At 43.5% G+C, this 27,491-nt stretch overlaps 1 non-coding gene and 1 pseudogene across 1 annotated transcript; one reads left to right on the top strand and one right to left on the bottom strand.

The window, feature by feature from the left end:
• Nucleotides 1-20,619, top strand: part of LOC110546420 (survival motor neuron protein-like) — a 32,547-nt pseudogene extending 11,928 nt beyond the window's left edge.
• A 2,458-nt stretch (nucleotides 20,620-23,077) lies between these two features.
• On the bottom strand, nucleotides 23,078-23,219 carry LOC132649138 (small nucleolar RNA SNORA48). Its single transcript, XR_009587567.1, has one exon. It is a non-coding gene; the product is annotated as a small nucleolar RNA SNORA48 (small nucleolar RNA).
• Between the last annotated feature and the right edge of the window lie 4,272 nt (nucleotides 23,220-27,491).

Raw genomic sequence — 27,491 nt, 5'->3', positions numbered from 1 at the left:
TTTCTTTTCTTTTCTTTTCTTTTCTTTTCTTTTCTTTTCTTTTCTTTTCTTTTCTTTTCTTTTCTTTTCTTTCTTTCTTCTCTCTCTCTCTCTCTCTCTCTCTCTCTCTCTCTCTCTCTCTCTCTCTCTCTCTTTCTCTCTTTCTCTCTTTCTCTCTTTCTCTCTTTCTCCCCAGCTCCTCTTTCCTACAGATCACGGGCAAGGCCATCACTGCTGGGTAGGAGTCAAGCTTTGTTCTCTTCAAGAGATGGGTCTCCTGGGAAAACCTCAGCCTAAGGCTTTCTTAATGGAAGTGTGTGTGTGTGTGTGTGTGTGTGTGTGTGTGTGTGTGTGTATGTGTGTGTGTTGGGAGGGAGATAGGGTGGGTGGTTACTTACTTTTCAGCTCAATGGAAGCATCTGAGCAGGAACTCTGGTTTGAAAATGATGTCCACAGCAGAACACTTTTTAAAGTTTATTTTTCTGTTTCTGTGATAAAATACCCTGACAAAAGCAGAACAATGGAGAAAAGGTTTATTTTTGCTCATAATTTATATGTCAGTCCATCATGTTGCTGAAGTCAAGGTGGCAAGAGCTTGAAGCAGCTGCTTACACCTGAACCCACCACCAGAAACAGAGAACAATGTTAGTGTTCAATGACTCTACATCATACAATCCAGGATGCCTGGTCCAGAGAATGGTCCCATCACAATTAAGATGAGTCATCCTGCATCAAATAAAGTAATTCAGGTAATCCCTCTTGTCCTGAGAATCATCTCCTGGGAGATTCTAGATTCCATCAAGCTGATAATCAACACTAGCTATCACACACAGCAGCCTGTTGTCTGCTGGAATGGAATGGGATGGAATGAATTAGAATGGGATGAGTGGAATGGGATGAATAGGATGAATGGATGGGATAAGCGGAGCAGGATTAATAGGATGAATGGAATGGGATGAGTGGAATGGGATGAGTGGAATGGAATAAATGGGATGGCAGGAATGGAATGGGATGAGGTTTAGGAGATGGTCTTGGCTTGGTGGAACATTCTGGAGCCCAGGGCACCCCTCCCTGTGCATGCTCCTTGTCAGCTCACACACTACTTTGCACCCCCATCCTTAGTGATTCTCTTCCATGGAGGTTGTTTCTGGCCTCTCTCAGGGCTGTGTGAGTGACGGTTGATGCAGGGCAAAGGCTTGAGTGACATTCAGCTTATGATATCCATCACTTAGGTGGTCTGTGGAGGAAGGTGACATGCCTGCAGTGTTAATAAGACTCAAGTCTTCACTTTGGACCAGCATGGGCAGAGGAGAGGAATATGATGTTTCAGAGGAGAAGAGCAAAGCAATAAAGAAAATGGAAATCTTTAGGGAGTTGGTACTGAGGAAATGTATGGGCAAGCAGCACTGATTCTAGCTTTCAAAGGCCAAAAATTTCCACAGGGCAAAGGAAGGGGCAGGAAAGGACAGAGCTTATCTATAAAGTAATCCTTTCCTTGCTTTTTGCAGATGCCTGGGATATTAGCTAAAAGGATAAGAAAGCAGTCCACTTTCATACGCAACGCAGTTTCTCCAACAGTCTGGCCTCACTCCTGACACCCACAGCTTTGTTAAGAGATGGGAAGTTTGGGTGGGATTTTAATTTTTTTAAAATTTAATTTAAAACAAACAAACAAACAAACAAACAAACCCTCACTACATAACTCTGGTTGGCCTGGAACTCATTAGAATCCACCTGCCTTTGCCTCCAGACTGCTGGGATCAACCGTGTGCCCCACAGTGCCTGCTTTTTTGTTGTTACTATTCTCATTTCCCTTTCCAATTCCTTCCATATTACCCCAACACATTGTCCTTCCAATCCCACTTCATGTCTTCTTTTTGAGAATAATTTTGCCAATACTTCTTAGTAAGGGGTGGAGTCTGGGAATACCTTCCCCATCTGTGCCGGAATTGTGGTTAGTTTGATCTTGTGCATTTCACAGCACTCCTTCCCATCTTCTTTCTGCCTCTCCACCTGAAGTTCTGAGCCATCAGCTATGTGTGTGTGTGTGTGTGTGTGTGTGTATGTTTTTGACTGAGCACTCACCAAGGCTGAAGAGCATTCCAGGTCTGTGGGTATGCATATTTAGAGGGCAAATTGACAACTTTGATAACATGATCACTTAGCAAAATAATGGTAGCTTCTAATGTAGAAGCTACTATTAGGACCTCTAATGGGAGGAGGGGAGGGATGAGCCAGGAACCATGTAATGAAAATGTCCATCAATTAACAGCCACATGGTGAATGCCACTTTTTGTGCTAAGTTTTGTATCTTCATCTCTTCATTGAGAGTTCCATGAACTTTGGAAGCTGGATTCTACTATCTCCTGGACTAATAGACTGCTGAGGCTCTTTGAGGTCTGTGATTGTTTTAGGTTTTCTACTGTTGTGATAAAACACCATAACCAAATGCAACTTGGGAAAGGGAGTGTTTATTTCAACTTACAGCTCACAGTCCATCATCCAGGGAAGACAGCACAGGAACTCTAGGCAGGAGCTGAAACAGAGGCTATGCCAAGAGTACTGACAGTTTAGTGATTTGCTCCCCATGGCTTGGTCAGCTTGCTCTCTTACAGTACCCAGGACCACCAGCCCAGAGATGGCTCCGCTCTCGTGACCTGGACCTTCCCACGCCAATCACCAATCAAGAAAATGTACCACCAGCTGGCCCACAGGCTAGTGTGATGGTGGGATATTCTCTTTGCCTGCCTGCCTTCCTTCCTTCCTTCCTTACTTCTCTCCTTCCTTCCTTCCTTCCTTTCTTCCTTCCTTCCTTCCTTCCTTCCTTCCTTCCTTCCTTCCTTCCTTCCTTCCTTCCTTCCTTCTCTTTTTTGATTTTTTGAGACAGGGTTTCTCTATGTGTAGCCCTGGCTTTCCTGGAGCTCGATTTGTAGACCAGGCTAGCCTTGAACTCAGATAGATCTACCTGCCTCTGCCTCCCAAGTGCTGCGCCACCATGCCTGGCTGAGGTAATTTTCTCAGTTGAGGTTCCCTCTTCTGGAATGACTCTAGCTGGCATCGAATTGACATAAATCTAGCCATCATGATAACCTAGAAGATTCCACAGTGATCTATAGGCTTTTCTTAATTGTAAGTCCCATGAGCTGCTGTTGCTGTTCAAACCCCGGAGCAGATGCATGCAGCTGTATGACTGTAGCTGGATGGAGAAGCATACTTTGGCTGAGGGAAGGAGTCACCTTCTACAGTCCTTTGGGGTGCATGGGCTACTTGCTTCAGCCTGACTGCAGAAGGGTAGGAAAAATTGAGCAGGTATTTGTCCTAGCAACACATGGAGTAATGATACACTGGATTTAGCTTGCCATTGCTAGGAATTGGGGAGAGAAGTGCTCTGCTCAGGCATTCCGCTCCTCTTGGAAGCAGGAGGCATGCAGGGAGGTGTATGACCTAAAGGACTGGGAAAGTGGATGTGCTTGGTGAGTTTTTCTCTGTGGTCCTGGACATGGATTTCAATGCTGTGGCCTCAAGTAACAGGAAGCAACGAGGGCTTCTCCATCAGGATGGACAGGTGATAAGTCTTCTGGGTGGGTGGCATAGGGATGGGCCTTGTTTAGGAGAGAGTTTTAACTAGACAAGAGCTTGTGGCCAGCTTTTCCTTTCATTTAGGAAGCATCAGAGAGGCAGGCAGCTGTCTATTTGGGGCCTGACCTCTCTGTGACTGAGAGTGCTGGAACCCTAGTGGAGTTGGAAAGGAGTAGGACGAGTATGCAATTGCTTGAGCCCTGAAGCCCTGGCTTTGATGTTCTCGCTAGCGTGGACCTCTTTGTGGGCTTCCTTCCCCGAACCAACACGGGGGATTGTATCAGAGCACAAATGGTGTGTGGAGCAGAAAGAGGGTCCTGGGTTGTTTGGGCTCCCGTGTGGCATGGTGGGAGCCCCTAGACCTCAGTCTGTGTGAGAGGGCAGCTGAGCAATGCATGTTCCTGTTGTCTGCCTCCAGCACTGCAGTCTGCTCGTGTATCCCAGTGGAGCCCGGACTTCTTGCTTGCCGGCTCTGTTGCTGCCAGCTCTGCATCCCACAGCCTGGCAAGGGTTGCTTGCCAGGGTTTTTGGGACAGCCTTCCAGCTCCCATTCTGCCCAACATGCACGCATTAACAAAAGAATGTGCTGTGAGGCTAGTTGCTGGGACTGGAAGCCAGTCTGGCACCATCTCTGGGAATGACCTGAAGGAGGGCATGATTGTTTTACACATCACCAACCCTCAAGAGGCAGGGTTGCTCCTTAAGTACCTGCTATAGCTTGACGGTGGATTTATTTATGCCCTTCCCACACCTGTTCATGTTTCATTAAGCGCTTTTATCGATCCTCTTAATTTTTCCTTTGCTGATTTACTTCTAGGCCTTGATTCCACACCCTTCTCTGGGGCTCATTTTCAAGGGTTTTAAACCTGTGCCTGTAGCCCAGTGCCCTGTAAGCACTACAGCCCTCAGAGCAGGCCACCAGAAGCCACAGGTCTCCTCTTACATCCCTCTTCCTTGTACCTGAAGCCTGTGGAAGGTCAACATCCCCCACCCCATGTCTGTTCTGAACTTGCCTTTTAAATGCTTAAAACCAGGAATAAAATTTTTATTTTATTTTACTTTTTGATGTGCGTGGTTCATGAACGGGCATGTACACGTGCCCCTGTGTGCACATGTGTATGTAAGTCAGTAAACCATTTGGTAATCTCATCTCTGGTGTTATTCCTCAGAAGTTGTACACATTGTCCTTAAAGCTTTTTTTTTTTCACTCTATTTGTATATGTATGCATGAATGCTATGACATGTGTGTGGAGATCAGAGGACAGTTTTTGAGAGTTAGTTCTTGGCTTTCATCATGTGGATCCTAGCATTTTTCAGGTTTAATGGCAGGCACCTTTACCTATTGAGCCATCTCACTGCCTCCCACCTTTCTTTTTGAGATAGGGTCTCTGCTGGCCTGGAAGATGCCAAGTTGGTGAGGCTGGCCACTGATCCCAAGAAATCTGCCTGTTCCTACTTCCTACCTGCTTGATTACAAGTGTGTTACTATACTTGGCCTATTTATATGGGTTCTGGGGGATTGCACTCAGGTCCTCATGCTTGCAAGACAAACATTTTACTGACGGACCCATTTCACTGGCCCAGCAAGTGAGCCTTTGATGGCACAATTTCAGGTCACTGTTTTTCTGGCATATCCATATCTAATGGGAACAATGAAAATCATAAAGCCAGCTTGACAAAGATCCAGCAAAGCTGAGCCTAGTGATGCAATCACTGTGGTGCAATCTCCCACTCTTTTGACCTTGATAGCTACATGTCGCATGCTTAGGCATCTTTTATTATTTGTACTTGGGGATATTGGATTGATGGAAATTTTCTTGTGAATCATTTATTCCTTCTCCTAGGAGTATTGCTGCTTCTAAGTTTTCCCAGGAATATTCTGACTGTACTACCCTACTTGTCTTTAGGGAGCTATCCTTATCTGAGCCTACTTGAAGGCCTTTCTTATGCCCTGGAGGTTGTAACTCAAATAAATAGGCCAGAGACCTCAGACCTCCTTAGACTCAAAGATACTCTTGGCACATCTGCCCCTCACTTACTTAGGAACAAAATAATTAGAACAAAGTAAACTTAAAAAGGCAAACAATATTTGGTAGGCTAGAGAAATTGGCAGCGGATCAAATTAAAAGCCTCTTCCTACTACTGATGGACAAAGAATGGTATGGATAAATGATAAAAGAATAACATATTAAGACTTCCCTTTCTTAGAAAAAGTAAACTTACACAGGGCCACTGTGGTGTTGTGTGATCGAGGAAGAAAAGAATACCACGTTCAGATATGTAAATAAATTCTACAAACATATAAACTAAAAAAATTGTATTATGGTAGAAATTTAATAACTTCAGCAGCTTTGGCCTGAAGACTTTTCTTGGGCCTAATGACAATTAGCATTCTGACTTGGGACATGACAATCTGTTCAGGCTGGCCTGGATCAAGTGTCCTTGAAACTGCAAGAGCTACTAGCCTGAGAGCAGGCTGTCATGCTTTGGCAAAATAGGTCCTTGACACTGCAATATTGTTTAAAAGATGGGTTGTGGGATGATGAGGGAAATTGACTATAAAAGATAATTATTTTCTGTCATGGTTTCTCAATGATAACCAAACTTATGACCAAGTGGAAGTTAAAACTTGTGTCTGGGGACAAAAATGATATGATCTGTGTTTTGGAATGACACACAACTATATTCCTGCCTAGTAAGTTCTATATAAATAGAGAAGCACCCAGACTGCCAGTCAGTCAGGATGTAAAACTCCTCCCGATCCCCATGCCTGACTCATTCCTCTCTCTCTGATTTTGCATCCACCCTTCTTCAGGCCCTGACCTCACCGGGGCATTTTCCAGTGGTGGAAAGACTTGAGTGTGAAGGCCTTTAGACTCCACTTTCCATGTGACTCTGTGTTTTACTATGGGCAGGAGACTGACTGTGAATGTATGACACCCACAATCCATTGCGAGGCTGAGAAGGTGCAGTTGGCGGAACATAGGCTAGAGCAGATTGGGAAGTTTACAGGTGATCTTTTGATTCACTCTCCATTGCTCTCCCAAACTGGGGATCTGTTAGAAATACATTGGGTCTAGTATTATAAAAATAGTTTTGAGACAGGGTCTCACTATATATCCTTGGCTGACCTGAACTTTCTATGTAGACCAGGCTGGCCTCAAACTCACAAAAGTCTACCTGCTTCTGCTTCTGCCTCTGCCAAACTGTTTAGAATTGGCCCTTAAAAGTAGCCTCACCATGTGGGTATTTTGGCAGAATTGAACAGGACCTGCCTACCTACCTGCCTTTGTTCATATACTTCATGTTTTCTCTCTGTCCATTAGACCAGAGATCTAATTTTCCAGGTCCCAGTCCTCCAGAGTAGCTACCCATCTCTTTTTGGGGTTTTCCTGCACCACTTGTGAATAGGTCTTCCAGTTACAGTTGATCTAAATTATGGGAAAAAATAGTTACTTAATTAAAATTTTTTTTATTTGGATTGATTGATTATCTATTTATAAGATCTCTTGCTCAGGGTGTCCTCAGGCTGTCTATGTAGCCAATGATGACTTTGAACTTCTCTTTCCTCCACATCCCAAATGGCTGGGATTACAAAAATGTGCCACTTTGTCTATGGCTGTTTAGTACTGGGGATAGAACCCAGAGCTTGGTGCATATTAGGCAAATCCCCTACCAACCAACAAATGTAACTCATTTAGAATGCAATGTAAAAATATAGGGTTATGAAATCTGCTATTGCAAACTCTTTATGATAGTTAGAAATGCAAGTTATTAGTCAGCTATACATACTTGTAGTCTTGTTAGGTACTAGTTTAGTTAATTAAAGAAATAAGATTTATTTATTCTCCTGTATATGTTTTCAAAGTTAAGCAGATAGTATATAGCTAGAAACAAGCAACATTTGTCTTTTCAAATATACTATAGATAGACAGTCTTCAAACACTTCAGACATGTAGAATATGGTGTTTAAAGATGTTTTTATAATAAAAGGTACTTCTGACAGAGAGACACATCTGCTCCTAGGCAGCACCCCCAATCTACATTAAAGAAGATGATGGGAGCTGAAGAACCTCCACATGGAGTTTGCTTGGTGAAGATGGCTACTGGGCAAAAACCAAAACAACAACAACAAAACCAAACCAAAAAAACCAAACCAAACCAACCAACCAACCAACCAACCAACCAACCAACCAACCAACCAATCAAAACTGACCTTACTTTGATTGCTGACAACATGCTGTCCAAACTGTGGATAAGCAGAACACTGGGAAATCAACTGCCCACTTTGCTGAAACAATGTAGGCCAGTCCTTCAAAATTCCTACTTCACATATAAGTCTGTCAGATATTCTGGGGCTCAAGGCTGAAGATAAGATGCCCCAGCATTACAGAGAAATGTTAGGTGACTGTCCAGGCAGACAGCAGTCTTTGTCATTTCTATAGTTTTGGGAGCTGCTTGCTCCCTGTTTACTTAGGTAGTATTTATACTTCATAGGTCTTTGATGGGGGTTGAAAACTAGATATAGTCTTACATTTTTTTTATTAACATTAAATACATAAAAGCTTATGTTGCTTAGGATCTAAGAAAATGTTTTAGGGTCTAAAAAGATGTTTTTAGGTTGATAAATGCAAGTTATGATAAGTGATTTAGGCAGAGAACTTTGGACTCATCAAGGTAGGATAGATAGTGGAGTACTTTCTCCAAGGTTTCCAAATATTATGGACTGGGAATTGCAAATATAATTCTTACATGATAGTTCTCATAATTGTTCTCATTGTACATTGTTTAGTAACATTAGAGGAAAACCCATTTTTTGGACTAAAAAGGGGAAATATAGTGAGAGTTTTGGTTTCTTTAAAAAGCTAGTTATGTTATGGGAATATGTTTTTGTTTTAATCCCAGGTGTGGGATAGGAGACTGCTTCACAGCAGATGATTATGATTTGGCTCATACACTAGCAGGGGTGTGATTTTTGTTAGCTGCAGATAGTTTAAATCTGGGGACTCTAGAGAGAGTATAAATGAGAGAGCCTTGAGAGGTTCTGTGGTGGCTGCTCCCCTCCCCCCTGCTGCTACCCCCATTGCTGCTGGTCCTGCTGTTGTTGGCTCCTGTTGCTGAGTTTGCTATTGCTGGGTTGCTAAATTCCTGGTTTGCTTGATTGCTAGATATTCTGATGAAGAAAATTAGACTTGTCCCTAGGAACCCAATGATCCTGATCAGCAAGAAGTAGTTTAGAAAGTTCTATGTCCCCTTTCCCCTCATATGTTTTTCTCTTCTACCTAGTGTTGGGGGTTGGGAAGGGTTGGGATGGAGAAGGGTGGTAGATATAAGAAGCTAAATAAAATGCATAACGAATACACTTATAAATTCTACCAGAGTGGACGCAGGACTAGCCACAGGATTATCATCATGGATTGCTGCAGCCATGAATCATCTGAAGGAATGGGCGGGCATGGGAGCGTTAGCAAGCCTTCTGGTGTTGGTCTCCTTGGTTTGCCTGTGGTATATATGCAAGATTAGAGTCTCACAACAGTGTGATGCAGCCATGATCATTCAGGCCTTTACAGCCATTGAAGCAGGACATTCTCCCCAAGCATGGTTGGATACCATAAAAAGCTAAAATGTTATGCTCAGGATGCGAGGCTAAGCACTGCACTCAGGGTCAGCCGCTTTGGACCCAGAGAAGAGCATGTCTGATTGCATGCGGGTTGATGCCCCAGGTCCCGCCTCTGAGAAAAAGGTATCGGACGGGTCTGATGCTCTTTGGGTGGATGACACCTAAATGAACATCGGTACAAAGTCCCAATTTATTTCTAATATCAGAGATCAGACCTCTACTCTTGCCTGATGCGTCTAAAACAAAAAGGGGGAACTGTAGAAAGCTGTGGAATGCTATGCCTTAAAGATGGAGCTGGTTTCCGCCTTCCACCTTCCCGATGGTGAGTGCTCTCTGTCACGAACAATTCCACATTTGGCTAAGGCTGAGGATCTGGCTTGCTTCCATGTATGTGGACCTATCTGCATTGCCCACGTGGCATGCCTGGGTTGGCTACCCAGAGGCTATTTAAGCTGTGGGCTGGCTTTCCCCAGGGTCTGAGGATTGTTCAAGGTTCCTGAATAAACTGCATTGAAAAAAAAAAAAAAGAATACACTTATATCTGAGTACTGGGTTAAAGGTATGTGCCTCTTTCCTTACCACCGGCATGGGATCTGAGTAGAGAGAAGGCTGCAGCAGCTGAGAGGCTTCACAGAGGTGGGCCCGCTTCCCTTATTAACCTGCACTAATTGTGTGTGTGTGTGTGTGTGTGTGTGTGTGTGTGTGTGATAATCTCACTGTGTAGCCATGACTGGCCAGGAATTTACAGAGATCCATTCACTTCTGCTTCCTGAGTGCTGGGATCAAACCTGTATGTCACCAAGCCTGGCATTTGCCCTCTTTCCCATAGCTCTACGGTCAGTCCTATATGTTTACTATCATCTGTGACCTCTGTCTCTAAATACGATCTTGTTGAACATAATTTCAAACTGAGAGATTATATTTACTTCCAGCTGGCTGGAGGGACAAAGTGATAGAGATCCAAGTTAAACAAACAAACAAACAAACAAAGTCTTCCTTTGATAGAAAATGGACAGTAGTGTCATAATGAAAGTTTTTATATGTGTATATGTATGTGTTTTCATGGATGTACACATGTATATGTGGAGGCCAGAGGTCAGTATCAGGTGTCTTCCTCAATTAATCTCCACCTTATTTATTTATTTTAAACTTTTTTCCACTTAAAGTTTCTTTATTAAAAAAAAAAAATCTTTTCTCATACACTACATCCAGCCTGCAGTTTTCCCTCCTTCTACCCTCCCAGCTCCCTGCCCACCTCCTTTCTTGCCCAGATTCACCTCCTCCCTGTTTTTACTTCAGAAAAAGAGAAGGTCTCCAAGATTTGACAGTCAGCCAGGACAGAATGAGATACCAGGTCCTCTGTGTATATTTTAAACTTTTAAACATTTATTTATTTATTGTGTGTATGGGACATGCCATGGCACACATGGGGAAGGTCAAAACAACTGTGGGACTCAGCTTTCTCCTTCTACCATGTGTGCGGGTTATGAGGATCAAACTCAGGCGTGGCAGCAAGTCCTCCACCTCGCCATCTCACCAGCCTGCCACCTTATTTTTTATTTCCCGAGCTTGGAGTTTGCTGATTTTGCTAGAAGGTTGGCAGGTGTGCCCTGGGATTGCCTTGTCTTCACCATCACAGTGCTGGAATTGCAGTCTTGTGGGCTGTGCCTGGGCTTTTTTTATGTGGTGCTGGGAAATGGAACTCGGGTCCCATGGCTTGTGTGGCAAGCATTTTCCTGCCTGAGCCATCTTCCTAGCCTTGCTTGTTGACTGTTTTTCAGCAGTGTTCTGGGAATCAGGCACTCACCGAGTTCTGATATCCTAGTTTACACTGGCTCTGAGGCAAGCATGTCTATGCTCTTCCTCCTAATGTGTTGGCTGAGCCCATAAATATGAATCCACAACCACACAATAACTTCCCTTCATCAAATCCCAGGGTCCTTAAGATACTTTTTTTTTTTTTTGATACAACTAGAGAGCTTCAACTTCTAATTAAGGGAAATTAAGAAAATATTTTTCTGGTCCCAGTGTCTTGTACATTGAATCTTAAGTAACTGTAAGTGAAGGAGAGAGCCAAAGGCTGCTCCATTCTCACCATCGGTGGGAAATTACTGCACAAAAGAAACAGCTGGCTGTCATTAAACTCTGCAAGTGACACCAAAGAGAAACATGGCTCCATACCACTGGATTGGTGTCTCTCCAGACGATCAACCTCTGATGGAAGTTGGGCATTCCCCCAGGTAGTGATGATATCCTAGATGGTAATGGGTTAGGGGACAGCAGAGAAATGAACTGGTGAGATGCTCTCTCTCTCTGTCTAACACTGTGCTTGGGACTGGAGCAGTGCTGTTTAATTGAGCTATATCTTCAGCACTTATTGTGTGTGTGAGAGTGTCATTTTTTGTGTGTGTGTGTGTGTGTGCGTGCACACACACGCACACACGCGCACTTGCCAATATCTACATGTGTGGAGGTCAGGGATCACCCTTGGGTGTCTTCCTCTATTGAGCTCCATTATTTTTCTGAGCTAGGGTCTCTCTTGAACTTGTTGCACACTGATTGGTTGCACTGTCAGTTCACTTTTTGTTTATTTACTCCTTGCATTCTTATTTATTTGTGTATGTATGTGTGTATCTGCACATGCTCATGGTGTGTGAATTCATCACATGGTGTGTGAGTACAACACAGGGTCGGTGAGTACAGGTGCACACAGGCCACAGCGTGTACATTGTGATAAGATGATGACCTTGGGTGGCAGCCATCACCTTCTACCTTGAAACAGGGTCTCTTGTGGTTCCCTGACGTGCACACTCGGCCAGCTGCCCCTCAAACTTCTGGGTAGTCTCCTTGTAATAGTGCTTGTGTTACAGATGTCATAAGTTTTTTAAATCAAATTGATACAAACCTAGACATACCTGGCAAGAGGAAGCCTTTCCTTTATCATTGGCTGTTAGTGTGTCTGTGGAGGCATCTTGATAGCTAACTGATGTAGACCAGACCAGCCCTCCGCAGGTGAGCCTGGGCTGTGTAGAAAAGCTTAGGAAGCCATGGGGGGGAGAGCCAGTGAGCAGCACTTCTCTGTGGTTTCTGCTTCATTTCCTGTTTCCAGGTTCCTGTCTTGAGTTCCGGCCTTGATTTCCCTGATGATGGACCTGTTAGCCAAATAAATCCTTTGTCTTAGTTAGGATTGCTATTGCTGTGATGAAGTAACATGACCAAAAGTAACAAGAGGAAAGGGTTTATTTTGCTTACACTTCCACATTACTGTTCATCAGTGAAGGCAGTCAGGAAAGGAACTCAAATAGGCCAGAAACCTGGAGACAGGAGCTGATGTAGAGGTTATGAGTGCTGCTTGATGCCTTGCTCAGTCTTCTCTCTCAAAGGACCCAAGACCACTAGTCTAGGGGCAGTACCACCCACAATGGACTGGGCTTTCTCCCATTAATCACTACAAAAATATCTATAGGCTTGCCTACAGCCATATCTTATGGGGGCATTTTTTTTCCAGTTAAGTTTCTTTCCTTTATGATTGTGTTGAGTTGACATAAACTAGCCTCAACTGCTCTTTGTCAGGGTTTTATTACAGTGATAGAGAATTAAACTTAGGCGCTCATGTGCTCGTGGCAAGCTTGCTGTACTGAGTCAACCTCAGCCTTCTCTTTCTTTCTTTCTTTCTTTCTTTCTTTCTTTCTTTCTTTCTTTCTTTCTTTCTTTCTTTCTTTCTCTTTCTCTCTCTCTCTCTCTCTCTCTCTCTCTCTCTCTCTCTCTCTTTCTCTCTCTCTCTGGTTTTTTGAGACAGGGTTTTTCTGTGTAGGATTTGCTGTCCTGGACTTGCTTTGTAGACCAGGCTAGCCTTGAACTCACAGAGATCCACCTGCCTCTTCCTCCCTGAGTGCTGAGATTATAGACATGCATCACTGTGCCTAGCCTTTTGGAATTTGAATGCCTTTTATTTCTGTTGTCTAAATGTGCTGTATAAAATGTTCAGTGTTTGTTGACTAGGAGTGGTAAAAGTTGACTTCTTTGTGTTTGTTCAGGATCTTAGTGGAGATGCTTAATTAAATTTCCTGCCTCTTGTTGGCAATGTCTTGACATATGTACCCTTTCTTGTCTTGGGGTTATATTCCTTCAGTGCCTGATTTGTTGATTTTTTTATTTTTATGGAAGGGCATAGAGTTTTAGCAGATGTTTTTTCCTACAAGATGACCATGTCAGTTTTGTCTTTGAACCTGTTGGTGTGCCCTGTCGCACATATTGCTGTTATTGTCTTGTGTGTGTTAAAACATCCTTAGCTCTCTAGTAGAAATCACTTGACCAGGGCATATAACCTTTCTAGTATATTGTTATATTTAATATATACTAATACTAAATATATATATATATTTTTTTTTTCTTTCTCTTTTTTATTTTCCAAGATAGGGTATTAGTATGTAGCTCTGGCTATCCTGAAATTCACTATGTAGTCCAGGCTGGCCTCATGTTCACAGAAAGCTGCTTGCCTCTGCCTCCTGAATGCTGGGACTAGAGGTGTGCTCCACTATGCCTGGCTTTAGTTTGCTAATATTGTGTTAAGAATTTTTACATTTATGTTTATCAGGGGTATTAGTTGGTCACTTTTCTGTTTTAAAGATTAAGTTTAAAATGTGTGTTTGTGTGCAGACGCATATGAAAGCCAGAAGATGGTATTAGGTCCTTTGTCACTGGAGTTACAGGTGATAATGAGCTTTTCCAGCATGGGTGCTGGAAAGATTTCAGGTCCTCTGCAAAGGCAGAGTGCTCTTAACTGCTGAGCCAGCTCTCTAGGCCCACATTTCCCTTTTTGTTATGTCATGCTCTAGCTTTGTGATTATAGTAATACTAGCTTTTTCAGACAGTTTTGGCAGGTCCCCCCTTTGAAAATTTTGGAACAATTGGAGAAGGCTTGGCATTGTTTCTTTTTCAAATGTTTTGTAGAGTTCTGTAGTGAAGCCATCTGGCCCTGAGCTGTTCTTTGCTGGGAGAATTTATTACTGATTCAATCTGGTTGCCTCACTATTGGTCTGTTTCAGTGTTTTGTGTTTTCTTGGTTCAGTTTTGGTAGATCACACATGTCCAGGAATTGGGCTTTCCAGTTTGCTGCTATATATCTGTTGGTAACTGTCCTTAATTGACTCATGTATTTGGATTTTTGTGCTCTCTTTCTTTTCCTTCCATCCTCTCTTGGTTAGCTAGTGTAAAGATTTGCAAATATGCTCATCATTTAAAAAAGAAAAACCCAACTATTTGTTTCATTGATCTTTTATTTCTAGTTTATTTCTGCTTTCATTTTAATGATTTTGCTTACTCATTTTAACTTTGAGTAAAAGTTAAATGAGTAACTTTAGTTACTCATTATTATTATTGTTATTATTATTATTTTAGTTTGCTGAACTGTAGTATTGTTTATTTGAAATCTATTAAGATTTCTTTTACTACATTTTTGTATTTGTGTGTGTGTGTGTGTGTGTGTGTGTGTCTTTATATGTGCCCATGCATGCGCATGCCTTCTCAGGGGTGTGTCAATTGGAAGATAACATATAGGAGTTAGTTCTTTCCTTTCTCTATGTGGGTCATTGGGATTAAATTCACTCTGGTCATCAGGCTTGATGACAAGTTCCTTTACTGTTTGAGCTATGTTGCTAGCCCCTGTCTTTATATTTTTATTTATTGTACCCCAAAATAGGTTTTGCTCTGATATTTTCATACACACATTATTGTACTTTATTCATGTTCATCCACACTCTTCCTCCTCCTGCTCTTTTCTTAGAGCATTGGTGAAAGGGGAGGAGAGAGACAGAAAGAGAAAGAGAGAGAGAGAGAGAGAGAGAGAGAGAGAGAGAGAGAGAGAGAGGACACTCAGAACATGTGGAGATCAGAGGACAACTTACAGGAATTGGTTCCCTCCTCCCAAATCTGGAATCTGGGAATTAATTTAGGTCATCAGCCTTGGCAGCAAGTACCTTTGCCTGCTGAGCCATCTCACTGGCCACCCTCTGACTTCTAATTAAATCTAAATTTCTGTTAGTGAGAGATAACTTGTGATTTCTGTTTTCTTTACCATTACTAGCTTTTCCCCCCTTTATCCTCTTGGAACTCCTTCCTTTCTCTGCAAAATTTCCCTTCTACTTTCCAGATATTCTAATATTTCAATCCACATTCCCCATCTGAGAGAAAACATGCTATGGTTATTTTCAGAGTTTGGCTTATTTCTTTTAACATGATGATTTCTAGTCTCATCCATTTTTCTGCATATAATATACTTTAATTATTTCCAGGCAGGATACAAATCCATTGTGTGTATTTGTTTTTTTTTTTAACTTTTATTTTACTATTATTATTATTTTTATACAGCCATTCTCTCACTCATGAACACCTAAGTTGGTTCTATATCTTGGCTTTTGTGAACAATACATCAATAAGCATAAATGTGTAAGTATTTCTGCCTTCTTAGATTTATTCGGGTATTGTTCTAGTTAGGTTCCTGTTGCCATGAAAAAACACTGACCAAAACAAATGTGGGCATGAAAGGGTTTATTTTAGCTTATACTTTATAGCCCATCACTGAGGAAAGCAACTGAAAGAGAAACCATAGAAGAATGTTGCTTACTGGCTTGCTTTCCCTGTCTGGGTTAGCTACCTTTCTTATACACCCAGGACCACCTGCCCAGGGTGGCACCATTCATAGTGGGCTGGGCCCTCCCACATCAATCATCAATCAAGAGAATTCCCCACAGGCTTGTATGATGGAAGCAATTCCTCAGTTGAAGTTCCTTCTTTCCAGGTGCCTTTCATTTGCTTCAAGTTGACAAAGCAAACCAAAATGAAACAAAACACCAAAACAACAACAATCAAAAAAAAAAAAAAACCCAACCCAAAATGCCAAAACCAAAACAACCTAGTCATCACAAATATTTACACAACGATGGTACAAATAGATTATATGGTAGTTCAATTTTTAGTTCTATGAGGAGTCTCTATGTAGATTTGCATACTGGTCGACTAGACTTCTTGGTCAGCCAGTTTCCAGGATCTCCTGTTTCTGCCCCTTCAATGTTGGGGTTACAGGAGTGTGCCATCACACCTGGCTCTTCATGGGTATTAGGAATCTGACTCAGGTCCTCATGCTTGCATAGCAAGAATTGAATAGACTGGGCCACCTCCCTAGTACCTAATTGGGGGTTTTGATAGTGTAGTGGGATATCTGTGTTCCAGGGACAGGACATGCAAAGGCTGTCCTCTGGGGCAGTCCTGTTTCCAACACTTTTTCAGGATATCACTGTGCTCTAGCAGCCTAGTGTCTAGGATTGGGTGAGTGACATTAAGTTTGTGGTGACTGAATCTTCTAGGATGTCCCTGCTTAATTTTTCCCTGAAATAAGGGGATAAATCTCATTGGCTAGGGAGGTAGGGGCACAGTTGCCAGTAGGCTGTGTTCTTTCTGTGCTGTCAGCCTAGGCCTCTGTGCCCTGCTGGGTCCCTTTGCTGCCCCGTGGTCACTTTTGAAGTGTAGAGGAATGTGTTTGTTTTTCTTCTACTTCTACTCGGCTACCTTGGCATTTTGTAATTTAGTTAATTTTTTGCTTTCTTCCCCAACCATAAAAGCAGCTGGCCCCAAACTTTACTTGGAACCAATCAAATAAAAGGTCAGTTAGAACTGCTTGTCTAGACAGCAAAAATAACAAGTCAGAGATGACTACCCTGTTCCACTCTGCCCCCCGTACCCTCCGCCCCATGTGAGCTAAATGCGGTTTCATCCTTTAAATACGAAGCAAGCTTCCCCTGGACAATGTGGTTTAGATCCCAAACTGACTGCCTTCCTGAGCTCACATTTGTCCTTTAATGATTTCATGCATGAAAACAGTGCATTCTGTTTACTTTCATTCTACCCTATCTTATCTTCCTCTACTTGTGTCATACATCCTTCTCCCTTTCCGCATTCATGCTTTTTTATTTTGTTTTTTGACCCACAGATTTTAACCAGGATGGTCTGTATGGCCATGGGCTTGGCACTGCGCAGTAGAGCCTGCTGGGCTCAGCGTTTGGCTAACTGGAGGCAATGATTGTCTCTACCAGTGTCTATCAGTTGTTAATAGTTCAGTAGGGAGGGGTAGGGCCCCATGAACTCCTCCTTGATGCATGATTGGCTGTTGATAATAGGCCCAGTCTTGTGCAGGAATTATTTTCCCCCCATCTATATCTATCTATCTATCTATCTATCTATCTATCTATCTATCTATCTATCTATCTATCTATCTCAATTTATTCACTTTGTATCCCAGCTATAGTCCCTTCCCTCATCCCCTCCCAATCCTGCCCTCCCTTTCTTATCTACTCCCATGCCCCTCCTCCAGTCCACTGATAGGGGAGGTCCTCCTCCCCATCCATCTGACCCTAGTCTATCAGGTCTCATCAGGACTAGCTGCATTGTCTTCTTCTGTGGCTTGGTACAGCTGCACCCCCTTCAGAGGGAAGTAATCAAAGAGCCAGCCACTGCTCCCCTTACTAGGGAACCCATGTGGAGACTTAGCTGCCATGGGCTACATCTGAGCAAGGGGTCTAGTTTATTGACATGCATGGTCCTTGGTTGGAGTACCGTCTTTGCAAAGACCCCTGTGCCCAGATTTTTTGGTTCTGTTGGTCTCCTTGTGGAGCTCCTGTCCCCTCCAGGTCTCTCTATATCCCCCTTCTTTCATAAGATTCCCTGCACTCTGCCCAAAGTTTGGCTATGAGTCTTAGCAAAGGACACTATCATCAGAACAAAACAACAGCTTACAGATTGGGAAAGGAACTTCACTAACCCCATATCTGACAGAAGGCTAATATTTGGAATATATAAAGTACTCAAAAAGTTAAACATCAACAAATCAAGTAATCCAATTAAAAAATGGGGTACAGAGCTAATCAGAGAATTCTTAATAGAGAAATATCGAATGGCAGAGAAACACTTAAAGAAATGCTCAACATCATTACTCATCAGGGAAATGCAAATCGAAACGACCCTGAGGTTTCACCTTAGACCCATAAGAATGGCTAAGATAAAAAACTGGAGAGGATGTGGAGAAAGGGGAACCCTTCTTCATTGCTGGTGGGAATGTAAACTTGTACAACAACTTTGGAAATCAATCTGGCACTTTCTTAGAAAATTAGGAATAGTGCTACCTCAAGATCCATCTATACCACTGAAGAGTGACTCCATTTTGAAATGAGAAGCCATCTTTTTTATATATAATTTTAATTTTTTTATATTTATTACATGTTATTTACTTTGTATCCCACTTGTAGCCCCCTCCCTCATTCCCTCCCAATTCTACCTTCCCTCCCTCATCTTCCTGCCCCTCTCTAAGTCCACCGATAGGGGAGGTCCTCCTCCCCTTCCATCTGACCCTAGTTTATCATGTCTCATCAGGACTGGCTGCAATGTCCTCCTCTGTGGCCTAGCAATATATAAAGTATATATATTTACTTTATATATTGTATTTATATAATGTATATATATATATATATATTTTTTTTTTTTTTTTACTCCCCCCTTGGTGGGGGGAAGGGAAGGTCAAAGAGCCTGCCACTGACTTCATGTCAGAGACAGTCAAGAAGCCATCTTGACCAGGAGCTGAACTCAGGTACCAGGAAATATCACAGAATGTGCACTTTTCAGAAAAAAAAGTTAATTCTCCTAGCAACAGCCTCCAGGAAATATCACAGAATAATACTTGGTAGAAAACAGAGACAATCTCCTTGGCAGCAATCAATGAAAAACAGTTGGGAAAATTCTCTTCAACATTCCAGATGTAGTTTAGAAGAATGGCAATTATGATTATGTGCCTCAGGTAGAGGGTCACCTCGCCCCTATGACTTTTACCCAATCCTGTAATGCCAAGGCATAAATCTCCCTGCTTGTTGTCATGGAAACCTCCTACTTGAGGTTTTTTCCTTTAAAAATCCTGCTTACCCAGGGCTCGGGGTCCCACTTCTCTACTACTGCATCAGTGAGACTTAGGTCCCGAGTTTAATCATTCTCGTAATAAAGCTCCCTTGTTTTTGCATCAAGTTGTCTCCTGGTGGTCTCTGAGGGTCCTGTGATCCTGGCATAACACCATTCCTAGGCATATATCCAAAATATGCACAAGTATGCAACAAGGAGATTTGCTCAACCGTGTTCATAGCAGCTTTATTTGTAATAGCCAGCATCTGGCATCAACCCAGATGTCCATCAACTGAGGAATGCATACAGAAATTGTGGTACATTTACACAATGGAATACTACTCAGCAATTAAAAACAAGGGGATTATGGATTGTTTGAGTGGCTGATAAAAATCTAGGTCTTTGACTCAGGGGCATGGCCATGAACTGACTAAGAGTGACTAGCAGCAGTTTCTTCTTAGTCACTTTTTTTTGTTTTTGTGACAAAATACTTGACAAGAAGCAACTTAAGAGCCATGGAGATGGGCAATAGCACCATGGTCTTCTAACAGGAATACGTGGTGCTGTTGCAGCTTATCACCAGCCAGAAAGATGATGCTGAAATTTGGGGTGATACAACATTGATAAAAGATTATGACAAAGCTATGGCTTCCTGGGCCTGGAAGTGCCTTTAATTTCAGCACTCAGGAGGCAGAGACAGGCAGACTTATGTGAGTCTAAGGCCAGCCTGGTCTACAAAGCAAGTCCAGGACAGCCAGGGCTACACAGAGAAACCTTGTCTTGAAAAACAAAACAAAACAACAAAAACAAACAAAACAAGACAAAAAAAAGGTGTGGCTTTCTTTAAGACTTCTTGAAAGAATGGTGACATTTGTGAAACCAAATAAACTGAAAGGCACAGCTATAAGAAAACTTGCTAAGAAGACTAAAAACCCAGAGAAGAATGCCATAACTATCTGGAAAATAGTGGAAAGTTGGTGATATATGTTCTGCTGTTTGGTCAGAAGGCAGCTGTATTTACCCACCAACCACTGCTTCAGTTGACTTTGAGAGAGGAACCTGTGTTGTAGTTTATACTGGATATGGAAACAGAACAGAGCAAAATCTGTCTGATCTACTTTCCCCACCCTGTGAAGTAGCTACCAATACAGAACCGAGTGCTCAGGAAAATGAAAATGAAAGCCAGACTTCCTCTAGATCTCCTTCCACCACTCCTGATGTCAGGGTTAGGACTGGGATTAGGAAAGCCAGGCCTAACATTCAATGGCTCACCACTTCCACCACCTCCGTGCCCTGTTCTTGCCATGTTGGATGCCCTCATTCACTTTGGGACCACCTATAATCCACTCCCAACCAACCTCCCATACCTCCAGATTGTCTGGATGACCCTGATGCTCTGGGAAGCGTGTTGCTTTCTCACTACAGGAGTGGCCATCATACTGGCTAATATATCAGTTTAATTAAGACAAAATAAAAAAGGAAAGTGGTCACATATAAATTAAGCTGTTCATCTCTCTCCTAAGGAGATAGTGTGTTGGTGTCCCTTGTAGATATGAACAAACGTCTCAGTGTCATCTTTGTGAATACTTGATTGAGTGTTGTTGAATATTTATTTAACTCCAAAGAACTGTTCTATCAGCTTGCTAGCTCCCAAAACAATTGAGACAGAGACCTATTGATTTATTAAAGCAGATTTAGCATAATAACTAGGCAGGTGTGATTTAAGCTAATTTTCTAAGCTAGTCTGGCTAACTCCCAGATGTTTTTCTCAGGTTACTTGCCAACAAGTCATCCTGTCTGGACTAGATCTGTTCCCTCAGCCAATTCCTCTTTCTCCATCTTCTTCCTTCTCTCTCTCCTCTGCTCCTTCCTCCTCCTTGTAGTCCCTGCCTCTGACCCCAAGCCTGGGAACAGAGGCCCCACCTACCTCTATTCTGCCTAGCTACAGATGCCAGCCTTTCTATATTAGCTAATCAGTGAGAATAAGGGAACCGAGTTTACACATCATTCTGTGTACATGAGAATGTACTTGTCTGGACAGCAACCAGATCTTGAGGGCCAATAGTTAGGATTTGAATACACAGCAGCACCAGACTAACCTGCAATAGTTGAGTGGCCCATTATCAGCTTTTCTCATTCTGGGGTTCTGTACCTAAGTAACCAGTATCACATAATAGTTGAGGGAAGGGTTTGTTTTGGCTCACAGTTTGAGCATTCACGATAGGGAATCATGGTAGCAGCAGCATGAAGCAGCTGCTCATGTGTGCCTGCAGTCAGGAAGCAGAGAGAGAGAGATAAGCATTGGTGCTCAGTCACTTCAATTTTTTATTGACTCTTTGTGTGTTTCACATCTTGTACTCCAGCCCTGCTCATCTCCCTGTCCCCTCATACCACCCTTTGCTCTTGCAACCTTCCCCCAAAATAAAACACACACACACACACACACACACACACACACACACCCACCAACACACAAAAAACCCACAAAGCATAGAAAAATAATTTCATTGTGGAAGCTGTGGTATGTCACAGTGTGTCCCACAATATTTCCCTCTACTCACACATCTTCACTTGCAAAATTGCAATGAGTTATTGGTCTTGTTTGAGGTCTCTGGCTCTTGTGACTCCATCAGTATTGGATCCTCACCATAACTCCTCTTGGTTATTCTGTTGTTGCCTTGTGTCATGGTGATAGTGCAGCTTTGGATCACCAGAACTGGCTCTTTCTCAAACCAACCATTCACAGATGATATAGATTTTGGGGTGGGCCAATGCAGAGCCCTGGATCTGGGCCTGAACCGTAGCTGAGCTGGTCAGTGCAACAGCTCTCCCTTATCCTCAGCACCAGGATGAGTTCTCCAGCACTGCTCCAGTTAGGCCACCCAATGCTGTCATTGCCATTGGCAGGAGGCAGGGCCAGCTCCACTGTGCTACCCAGTCAAAGCGCAGGCCCACTCTTCCAAGTGCTGTAGCCTGTGAGGGGCTGGGTTAGCTCTCCTACTCTCACACTCTTGGGGTTGGATCACCTGCACTTTCCCCATCAGATCCAGCTCTACTCTGCTGCCCAGGAGAGATGCAGGGCCTGCTATCCTGAGTACTGCAGCTGGCAAGGGACAGGGCCAGTTCACCCACTCCCATGATCCCAGGCCAGCTGTCCTAACTGCCAAAGGTAATGGGGGTAAGGGGTTGGGGTCTGGCATCACGCCTGCACCCATGCCACCTTAAGGCAGATGAATGGTGGGGCCAGCTCTCCTGTGCTCTCACCCTCAGGGCTGGCTCACCTGTGCTGCTTTGGTCAGGTGCAGGCCCTGAGTACTCTGCACAGCCCTTGGACAACCACATGGTCACCAGTGACTGCCCTGACCAGAAATGTCCCCATGTTCTCTAGTGGTAACATGAGCCACGGACATCGACACTGACCCTTGCCACTTCATAGCCACAGACCCCAGAGCAGCCGTCAGCAGCAGCTCAGCCTGGAACCTCACCATGGGCCCAGGTGGTGTGTCTGGCCACTCGATGGTCTCCAGATCCATCTTTCTTCATAATGCTCAAGCTGCTTCACTTGTCTTTCCCATCTGTCCACCACATACTTGCACACTGTGGCGGCTCCTGCTGCAGGCTGGTGGGCCCTCGGTGAAATCCTCTGCCTGACATCCTCTGCCCGAGCTGCGCTGTGCTACATGGCATGGGGCATGGAGGCGTCTCTGTCCGCCTATGCTGTGAGTGGGAGGGCAGGTCTGTGGGTACTATGGCGGTCTGCACGCCTCTTTGTGTTCCTCCTCCCTTGCTGTGCTGTGCTGTGTGGTGGCAGCTACCTGTCTGCTCTGTATGTCCGTGGTCTGTCTGTGCCGTGGAGGGGAGGGCAGTCTTTTCCTGCTGCACCACGTAGCAAGGCAGAAAGCAGGTCTCTTGTCTTCTTCCTCCTGCACTGCACTGCCTGGATTTGATTTGATTTGATTTTTATGTGTCCAAGGTATTAAACAGCTTTGGCCGCTAAGCCAGCCATCAAGCTAGGATGAACAAAGGGCTGCCATCTGCTCTGCCCCTGACTGATATGCGAACACCACCACTGAAGTGTCTCTTTGCGCTTTGCCAGGGGGCATATACTCTCCTTTTTGTTCAGTCCAGGGCCCCAGCCTATGGAATGCTACTACTTACATTTACAGTGGGTTTTCCCATTTCAGTTAACCCAGAATCGAAACTCCATCACAGACATGCGCAGAAACGTGTTTCTGCTGTGATTCTAAATTCCAGTATGCCGGCGGGACTAACTTCCCCACATCAGAGGTTTGGGGTCCTGGCGGGCACCTGTAGTCATGTATGCAAGCGCAATTAAAAATAAAGTATCTTTAGAATCTGATCTCTCTGGCTGTGAGATCTGTGATGAGGGCTTGGCTAAAGCTGTGTCAGTAGTAATGGAAAAGGGAGATTGGGCAAGCAATTCAGAGAGTAAGACAGATGTGACTTAGAGGACGGGTTAGCTGCAGAAGTTAAAAAAATTAAAGATGAACATTAATTTTAGATTAATTTGTAGATTTTTCCACACACGATAATGACTGTAGGAAGAGATCCATCACCTCAACTTAATGATCATTAGCATTCTTTTGTGTTTGCCTCATCTGCTTTATTGAAGCATTTAGAGTAAATTACAATCATTGTGACATTTCTACTCTAAATAATTAAGCACACATCTCCAACACATTATTTACTGTAGCCAACATGAGTTCATAGCAACATCTCCAAAACGACCACCAAAATATTTTACTTAAATTCAAAACTGGGTCAAAGACTCTTCATCATTTATATCTCATTGTGTTTTGTTTTGGTGTGTGTATGTGTGTTTGTGTGATGATGTGTGTGTGGACATACACATTAGAGGCTAAAGGCTGATGTCAGGTTACTCAATCTCTATCTTATTATTATTTAATTTAAAATTTTTACTTCTTCTTATTATTAGTGTATGTGCGTGCAGGTACTTGCATGCCATGATGTACAAAGAGGTCAGAGACAATTCTGGGGACTTGACTCTTCTTCTACTGTTGATTCTTGGATTTGCACTCAGGTTGTGATGCTGCCGCAGCACTTACTCCCTGAGCTGTCCTGCTGGCCCCTCCACCTTCTTTTTGAGATGGGGCTTCACTGAGCCTGGAATGTTTTTTCTAGACTGGTTTGCCATTAAGCACGAGGGAATTCTCCTGTCTGTATCCCACCCCCAGCACTGGAATTACACAGGTGTTTCACTGTGCCCAGACTTTTGATGTGAGTCTGGGCAAGCAAACCCAGGCCCTCATATTTGTGTGATAAACATGTACCAACTAATTCATCCTAGAACATGAGGCCGGGAAAGGCTTTTCACCGTGGCAGCTCCCTTTTCTCCCTTCCCGACCCTAGAGGGACAAACACTGAGAATGTCAGGAGAGCTTTTGGTTTGAATGAAAAATGTCCTGGGCTCAGATAGATGAACACTTGGTGCCCAGTTCAGGGTGGACTTCCTGCAGGAATCATGCCACTCGGTAGGGGCTTTGAGGTTAGAAGCCTTGTGCTTTTTCTAGTTTGTTCTCCTCTGCTTTCTGCTTGGTACTGAAGAGGTGAGTCCTCAGCTTCCCTCTGCTGCAACCATGCCTGCTGTGTGCTGTTATGTCTTCCCACCATGATAGACTCCTTTTTAAAATTTTATCTTACTGTTTTACATGTATGTGTGCTTTGCCTACATGTATGTCTGTGTACCATGTGTGTGCAGTGTCCTGCAGAGCCAGAATGCAGCATTGGATCTCTTATAACTAGAGTTACAAACAGTTGTGAGCTGCCATATTGATACTGGAATTGAATTTGGGTCCCCTGGAAGAGGAGCCAGGGCCCTCCACCACTGAGCCATCGCTCCAGCTCCCCCACAATAGACTCTTCCCATCTGGAATTATAAGTCAAAATAAAATCTTTCTTTCCTGAGTCACTTTGGTCATGGTATTTTATCCTTGCAACAGAAAAAGAACATAGCACTCAGTTCTTGTCTGCTTTCCTGCAAAGCTTATGAACCTGCTCTGTGCTGAGAGCGAGCTGTACTTTGAATTAAAAATTAGATTGAAGTTCTAAAATGGATAGGATCAAACCTTTAAAACTAGTATGGAATTGCTTTAATTAGCTAAAAATGACCACAGAAGTATGGATCCAACTGTGATGTCACTAGGAGAGCAGCCTCCCAGCTGGAGATGGGGAGGAAGGTTGTGAGTGAAGCTGGCTGGTGGCAGGTCTGGGGAAATGAAAGATTCATATTTTTTCCCAATGTGCTTAGCTTGCTCACCAAGCCAGCTACAAAGAAGTTGGGGAAGCTCTTGCCAGACTATCAGAACACTTTCACCATGGGGAACAGGTTGGAGTCTTCATAATTGACCCAACAGATATCAAATCAGATTGCATAGAGCGCACCATGGGGGCTGCCAGATCAAAGGTGGGAGACATGCTACATTGAAATTCAACAGTTTCTTAGTACAGGTTTTTCCTATGCAGACTCAAATGCAATTGGGCCTCCCAGGTTTGTGTGTGTGCACGTGCATGCAGGCCAGAGGTCACCTTGTGTGTGTTTCTCAGGTAACATCCATTTTTTTTTACTTTCTTAAACACTGTCTGCTTATGTAATTGTTTATGTGAGTGATTGTGAAGGTCAGAGAGCAACTTGCACAGGAGTTCATTCTGTTTCCACCAAGTACAAGTGCTGAGCTGCTTAACCACCCCCCCCTTTTTGTAGACAAGATCTCTTACTGAATCTGGAGTTCACTAAACATGCTAGAATGGTTGGACAGTGAGCCCTAGAGATCTGCCTATCTCCATCTCCCTAGTGCTAAAGTTACAAGCACATACACATCTGGCTTATAAATGCTCAATTTTATGTGAGGGAGTCTGTCTGTCTGTCTGTCTCTCTCTCTCTGTGTGCACGCACACACATTGCAAAAATGCTTGGTGGCCATGGACATCATAAGAAGATGATGGATCCCATGCAATTGGGTTGCAGATGGTTGTGAGTCACCATGTGGGTCCTGGGAGCTGAGCACAGGTCCTCTGTAAGAACAAGTGCTATTAACCACTGAGCCATCTCTCCCACACCCTGGATAGGGTTTTGTCAACTTGATAAAAGCTAGAGGGAAGAGGGTCTCTCAAATGAGAAAATACCTCCATAAGACTGGCCTATAGGCAAGTCTATCAGGCATTTTCTTGATTAATGGGTAGGAAGGCTCATCCCTTTGTGGGCAGGTGGTCCTGGGTTGTATAAGAAAGCAGGCCAAGCAAGCCAGTAAACAGCATTCCTCCATGGCTTCTGCTTCAGTTCCTGCCTCCAGGTTCCTGCCCTGACTTCCCTGGGTGATGGGTTTAACTATAAGAGGAAATACATCCTTTTGCCCCCACTCTGCTTTTGGTTGGTGTCTCATCACAGAATAAAAACCCTAACTAAGAACCTAACCAAGGTTCTGAGGATTGAGAACCTCATGCTTGCCTTGCAAGCATTTTACTGACTGAGCCATTGCCTCAGCTTACATCCTACTTTGATTTAATGAATCCAGCAGCTTTGAGTCCCACATACCTTCAGAGTGTCTGAGGCCTCTTTGTTTCTCGGTAGCCAATCAGGAAGATGGGGATGGTGTACTGTTGTGCTGTGTTGGGTGGTTGAATAGAAGATGAGGGGTGTGCATTCCACAATGGAGTTAAGGTAACAATCGTAAACACTGCTCATGAAAAATTAGAATAGGCAGGTGCTGAGTTTGCAGGCTTTGATAAATTTAGCCTTCTCCCAACCTTGCAAGGCAAGCATGGTATGCCAATCCCATCTCACAGCTGGGAAAATGGAGGCTCAGAGGGTCAGCAATATCAGCTCATGTAAAGATTGATATAGGTTGAGCTGCCTTTTTCTGTGTGTGATGGGGTATATGTATATACATGTATTTGAAAGTGTTTGAGCCCATGCATGTATGTGCAGAGGTCTGGAGAGAAGAGCAGGTTTCATTCTCTATCACATTCTGTCTTATTTGCTTAGGACAGAGTCTGTCACGGAACTTGGAGTTTGCTAGACTCCAAGTTAATTGGCAAGACTGGCAGCCAGCAACAGTGATCTGTATGTTTATGTTCCAGGAGAGTTGAATTGGCAAGCCTCAAGTCAGTGAGAGACCCTGACTCAAAAAATAAGGTGGATAGCAATTGAGGAAGACACCCAGCATCAAGCTCTGGCCTCCAGATGTGTGTGCGTGATCGCCCCCTGCCCAGAGTCTCACATGTGTTTGCACACGTAAGTATGTTAGAGAAAACATGTTAGAGAGATATGAGAACATGAAATGGAAATTCTAGTGAAAACAGATGAGGGGAGGAAGCAGGTGCTGCTGGGAGGTGA

The sequence above is a fragment of the Meriones unguiculatus genome, chromosome 18, assembly GCF_030254825.1.
Source record: "Meriones unguiculatus strain TT.TT164.6M chromosome 18, Bangor_MerUng_6.1, whole genome shotgun sequence".
Taxonomy (NCBI): Eukaryota; Metazoa; Chordata; class Mammalia; order Rodentia; family Muridae; genus Meriones; species Meriones unguiculatus.
This window is presented reverse-complemented; position numbering and strand designations above follow the sequence as displayed.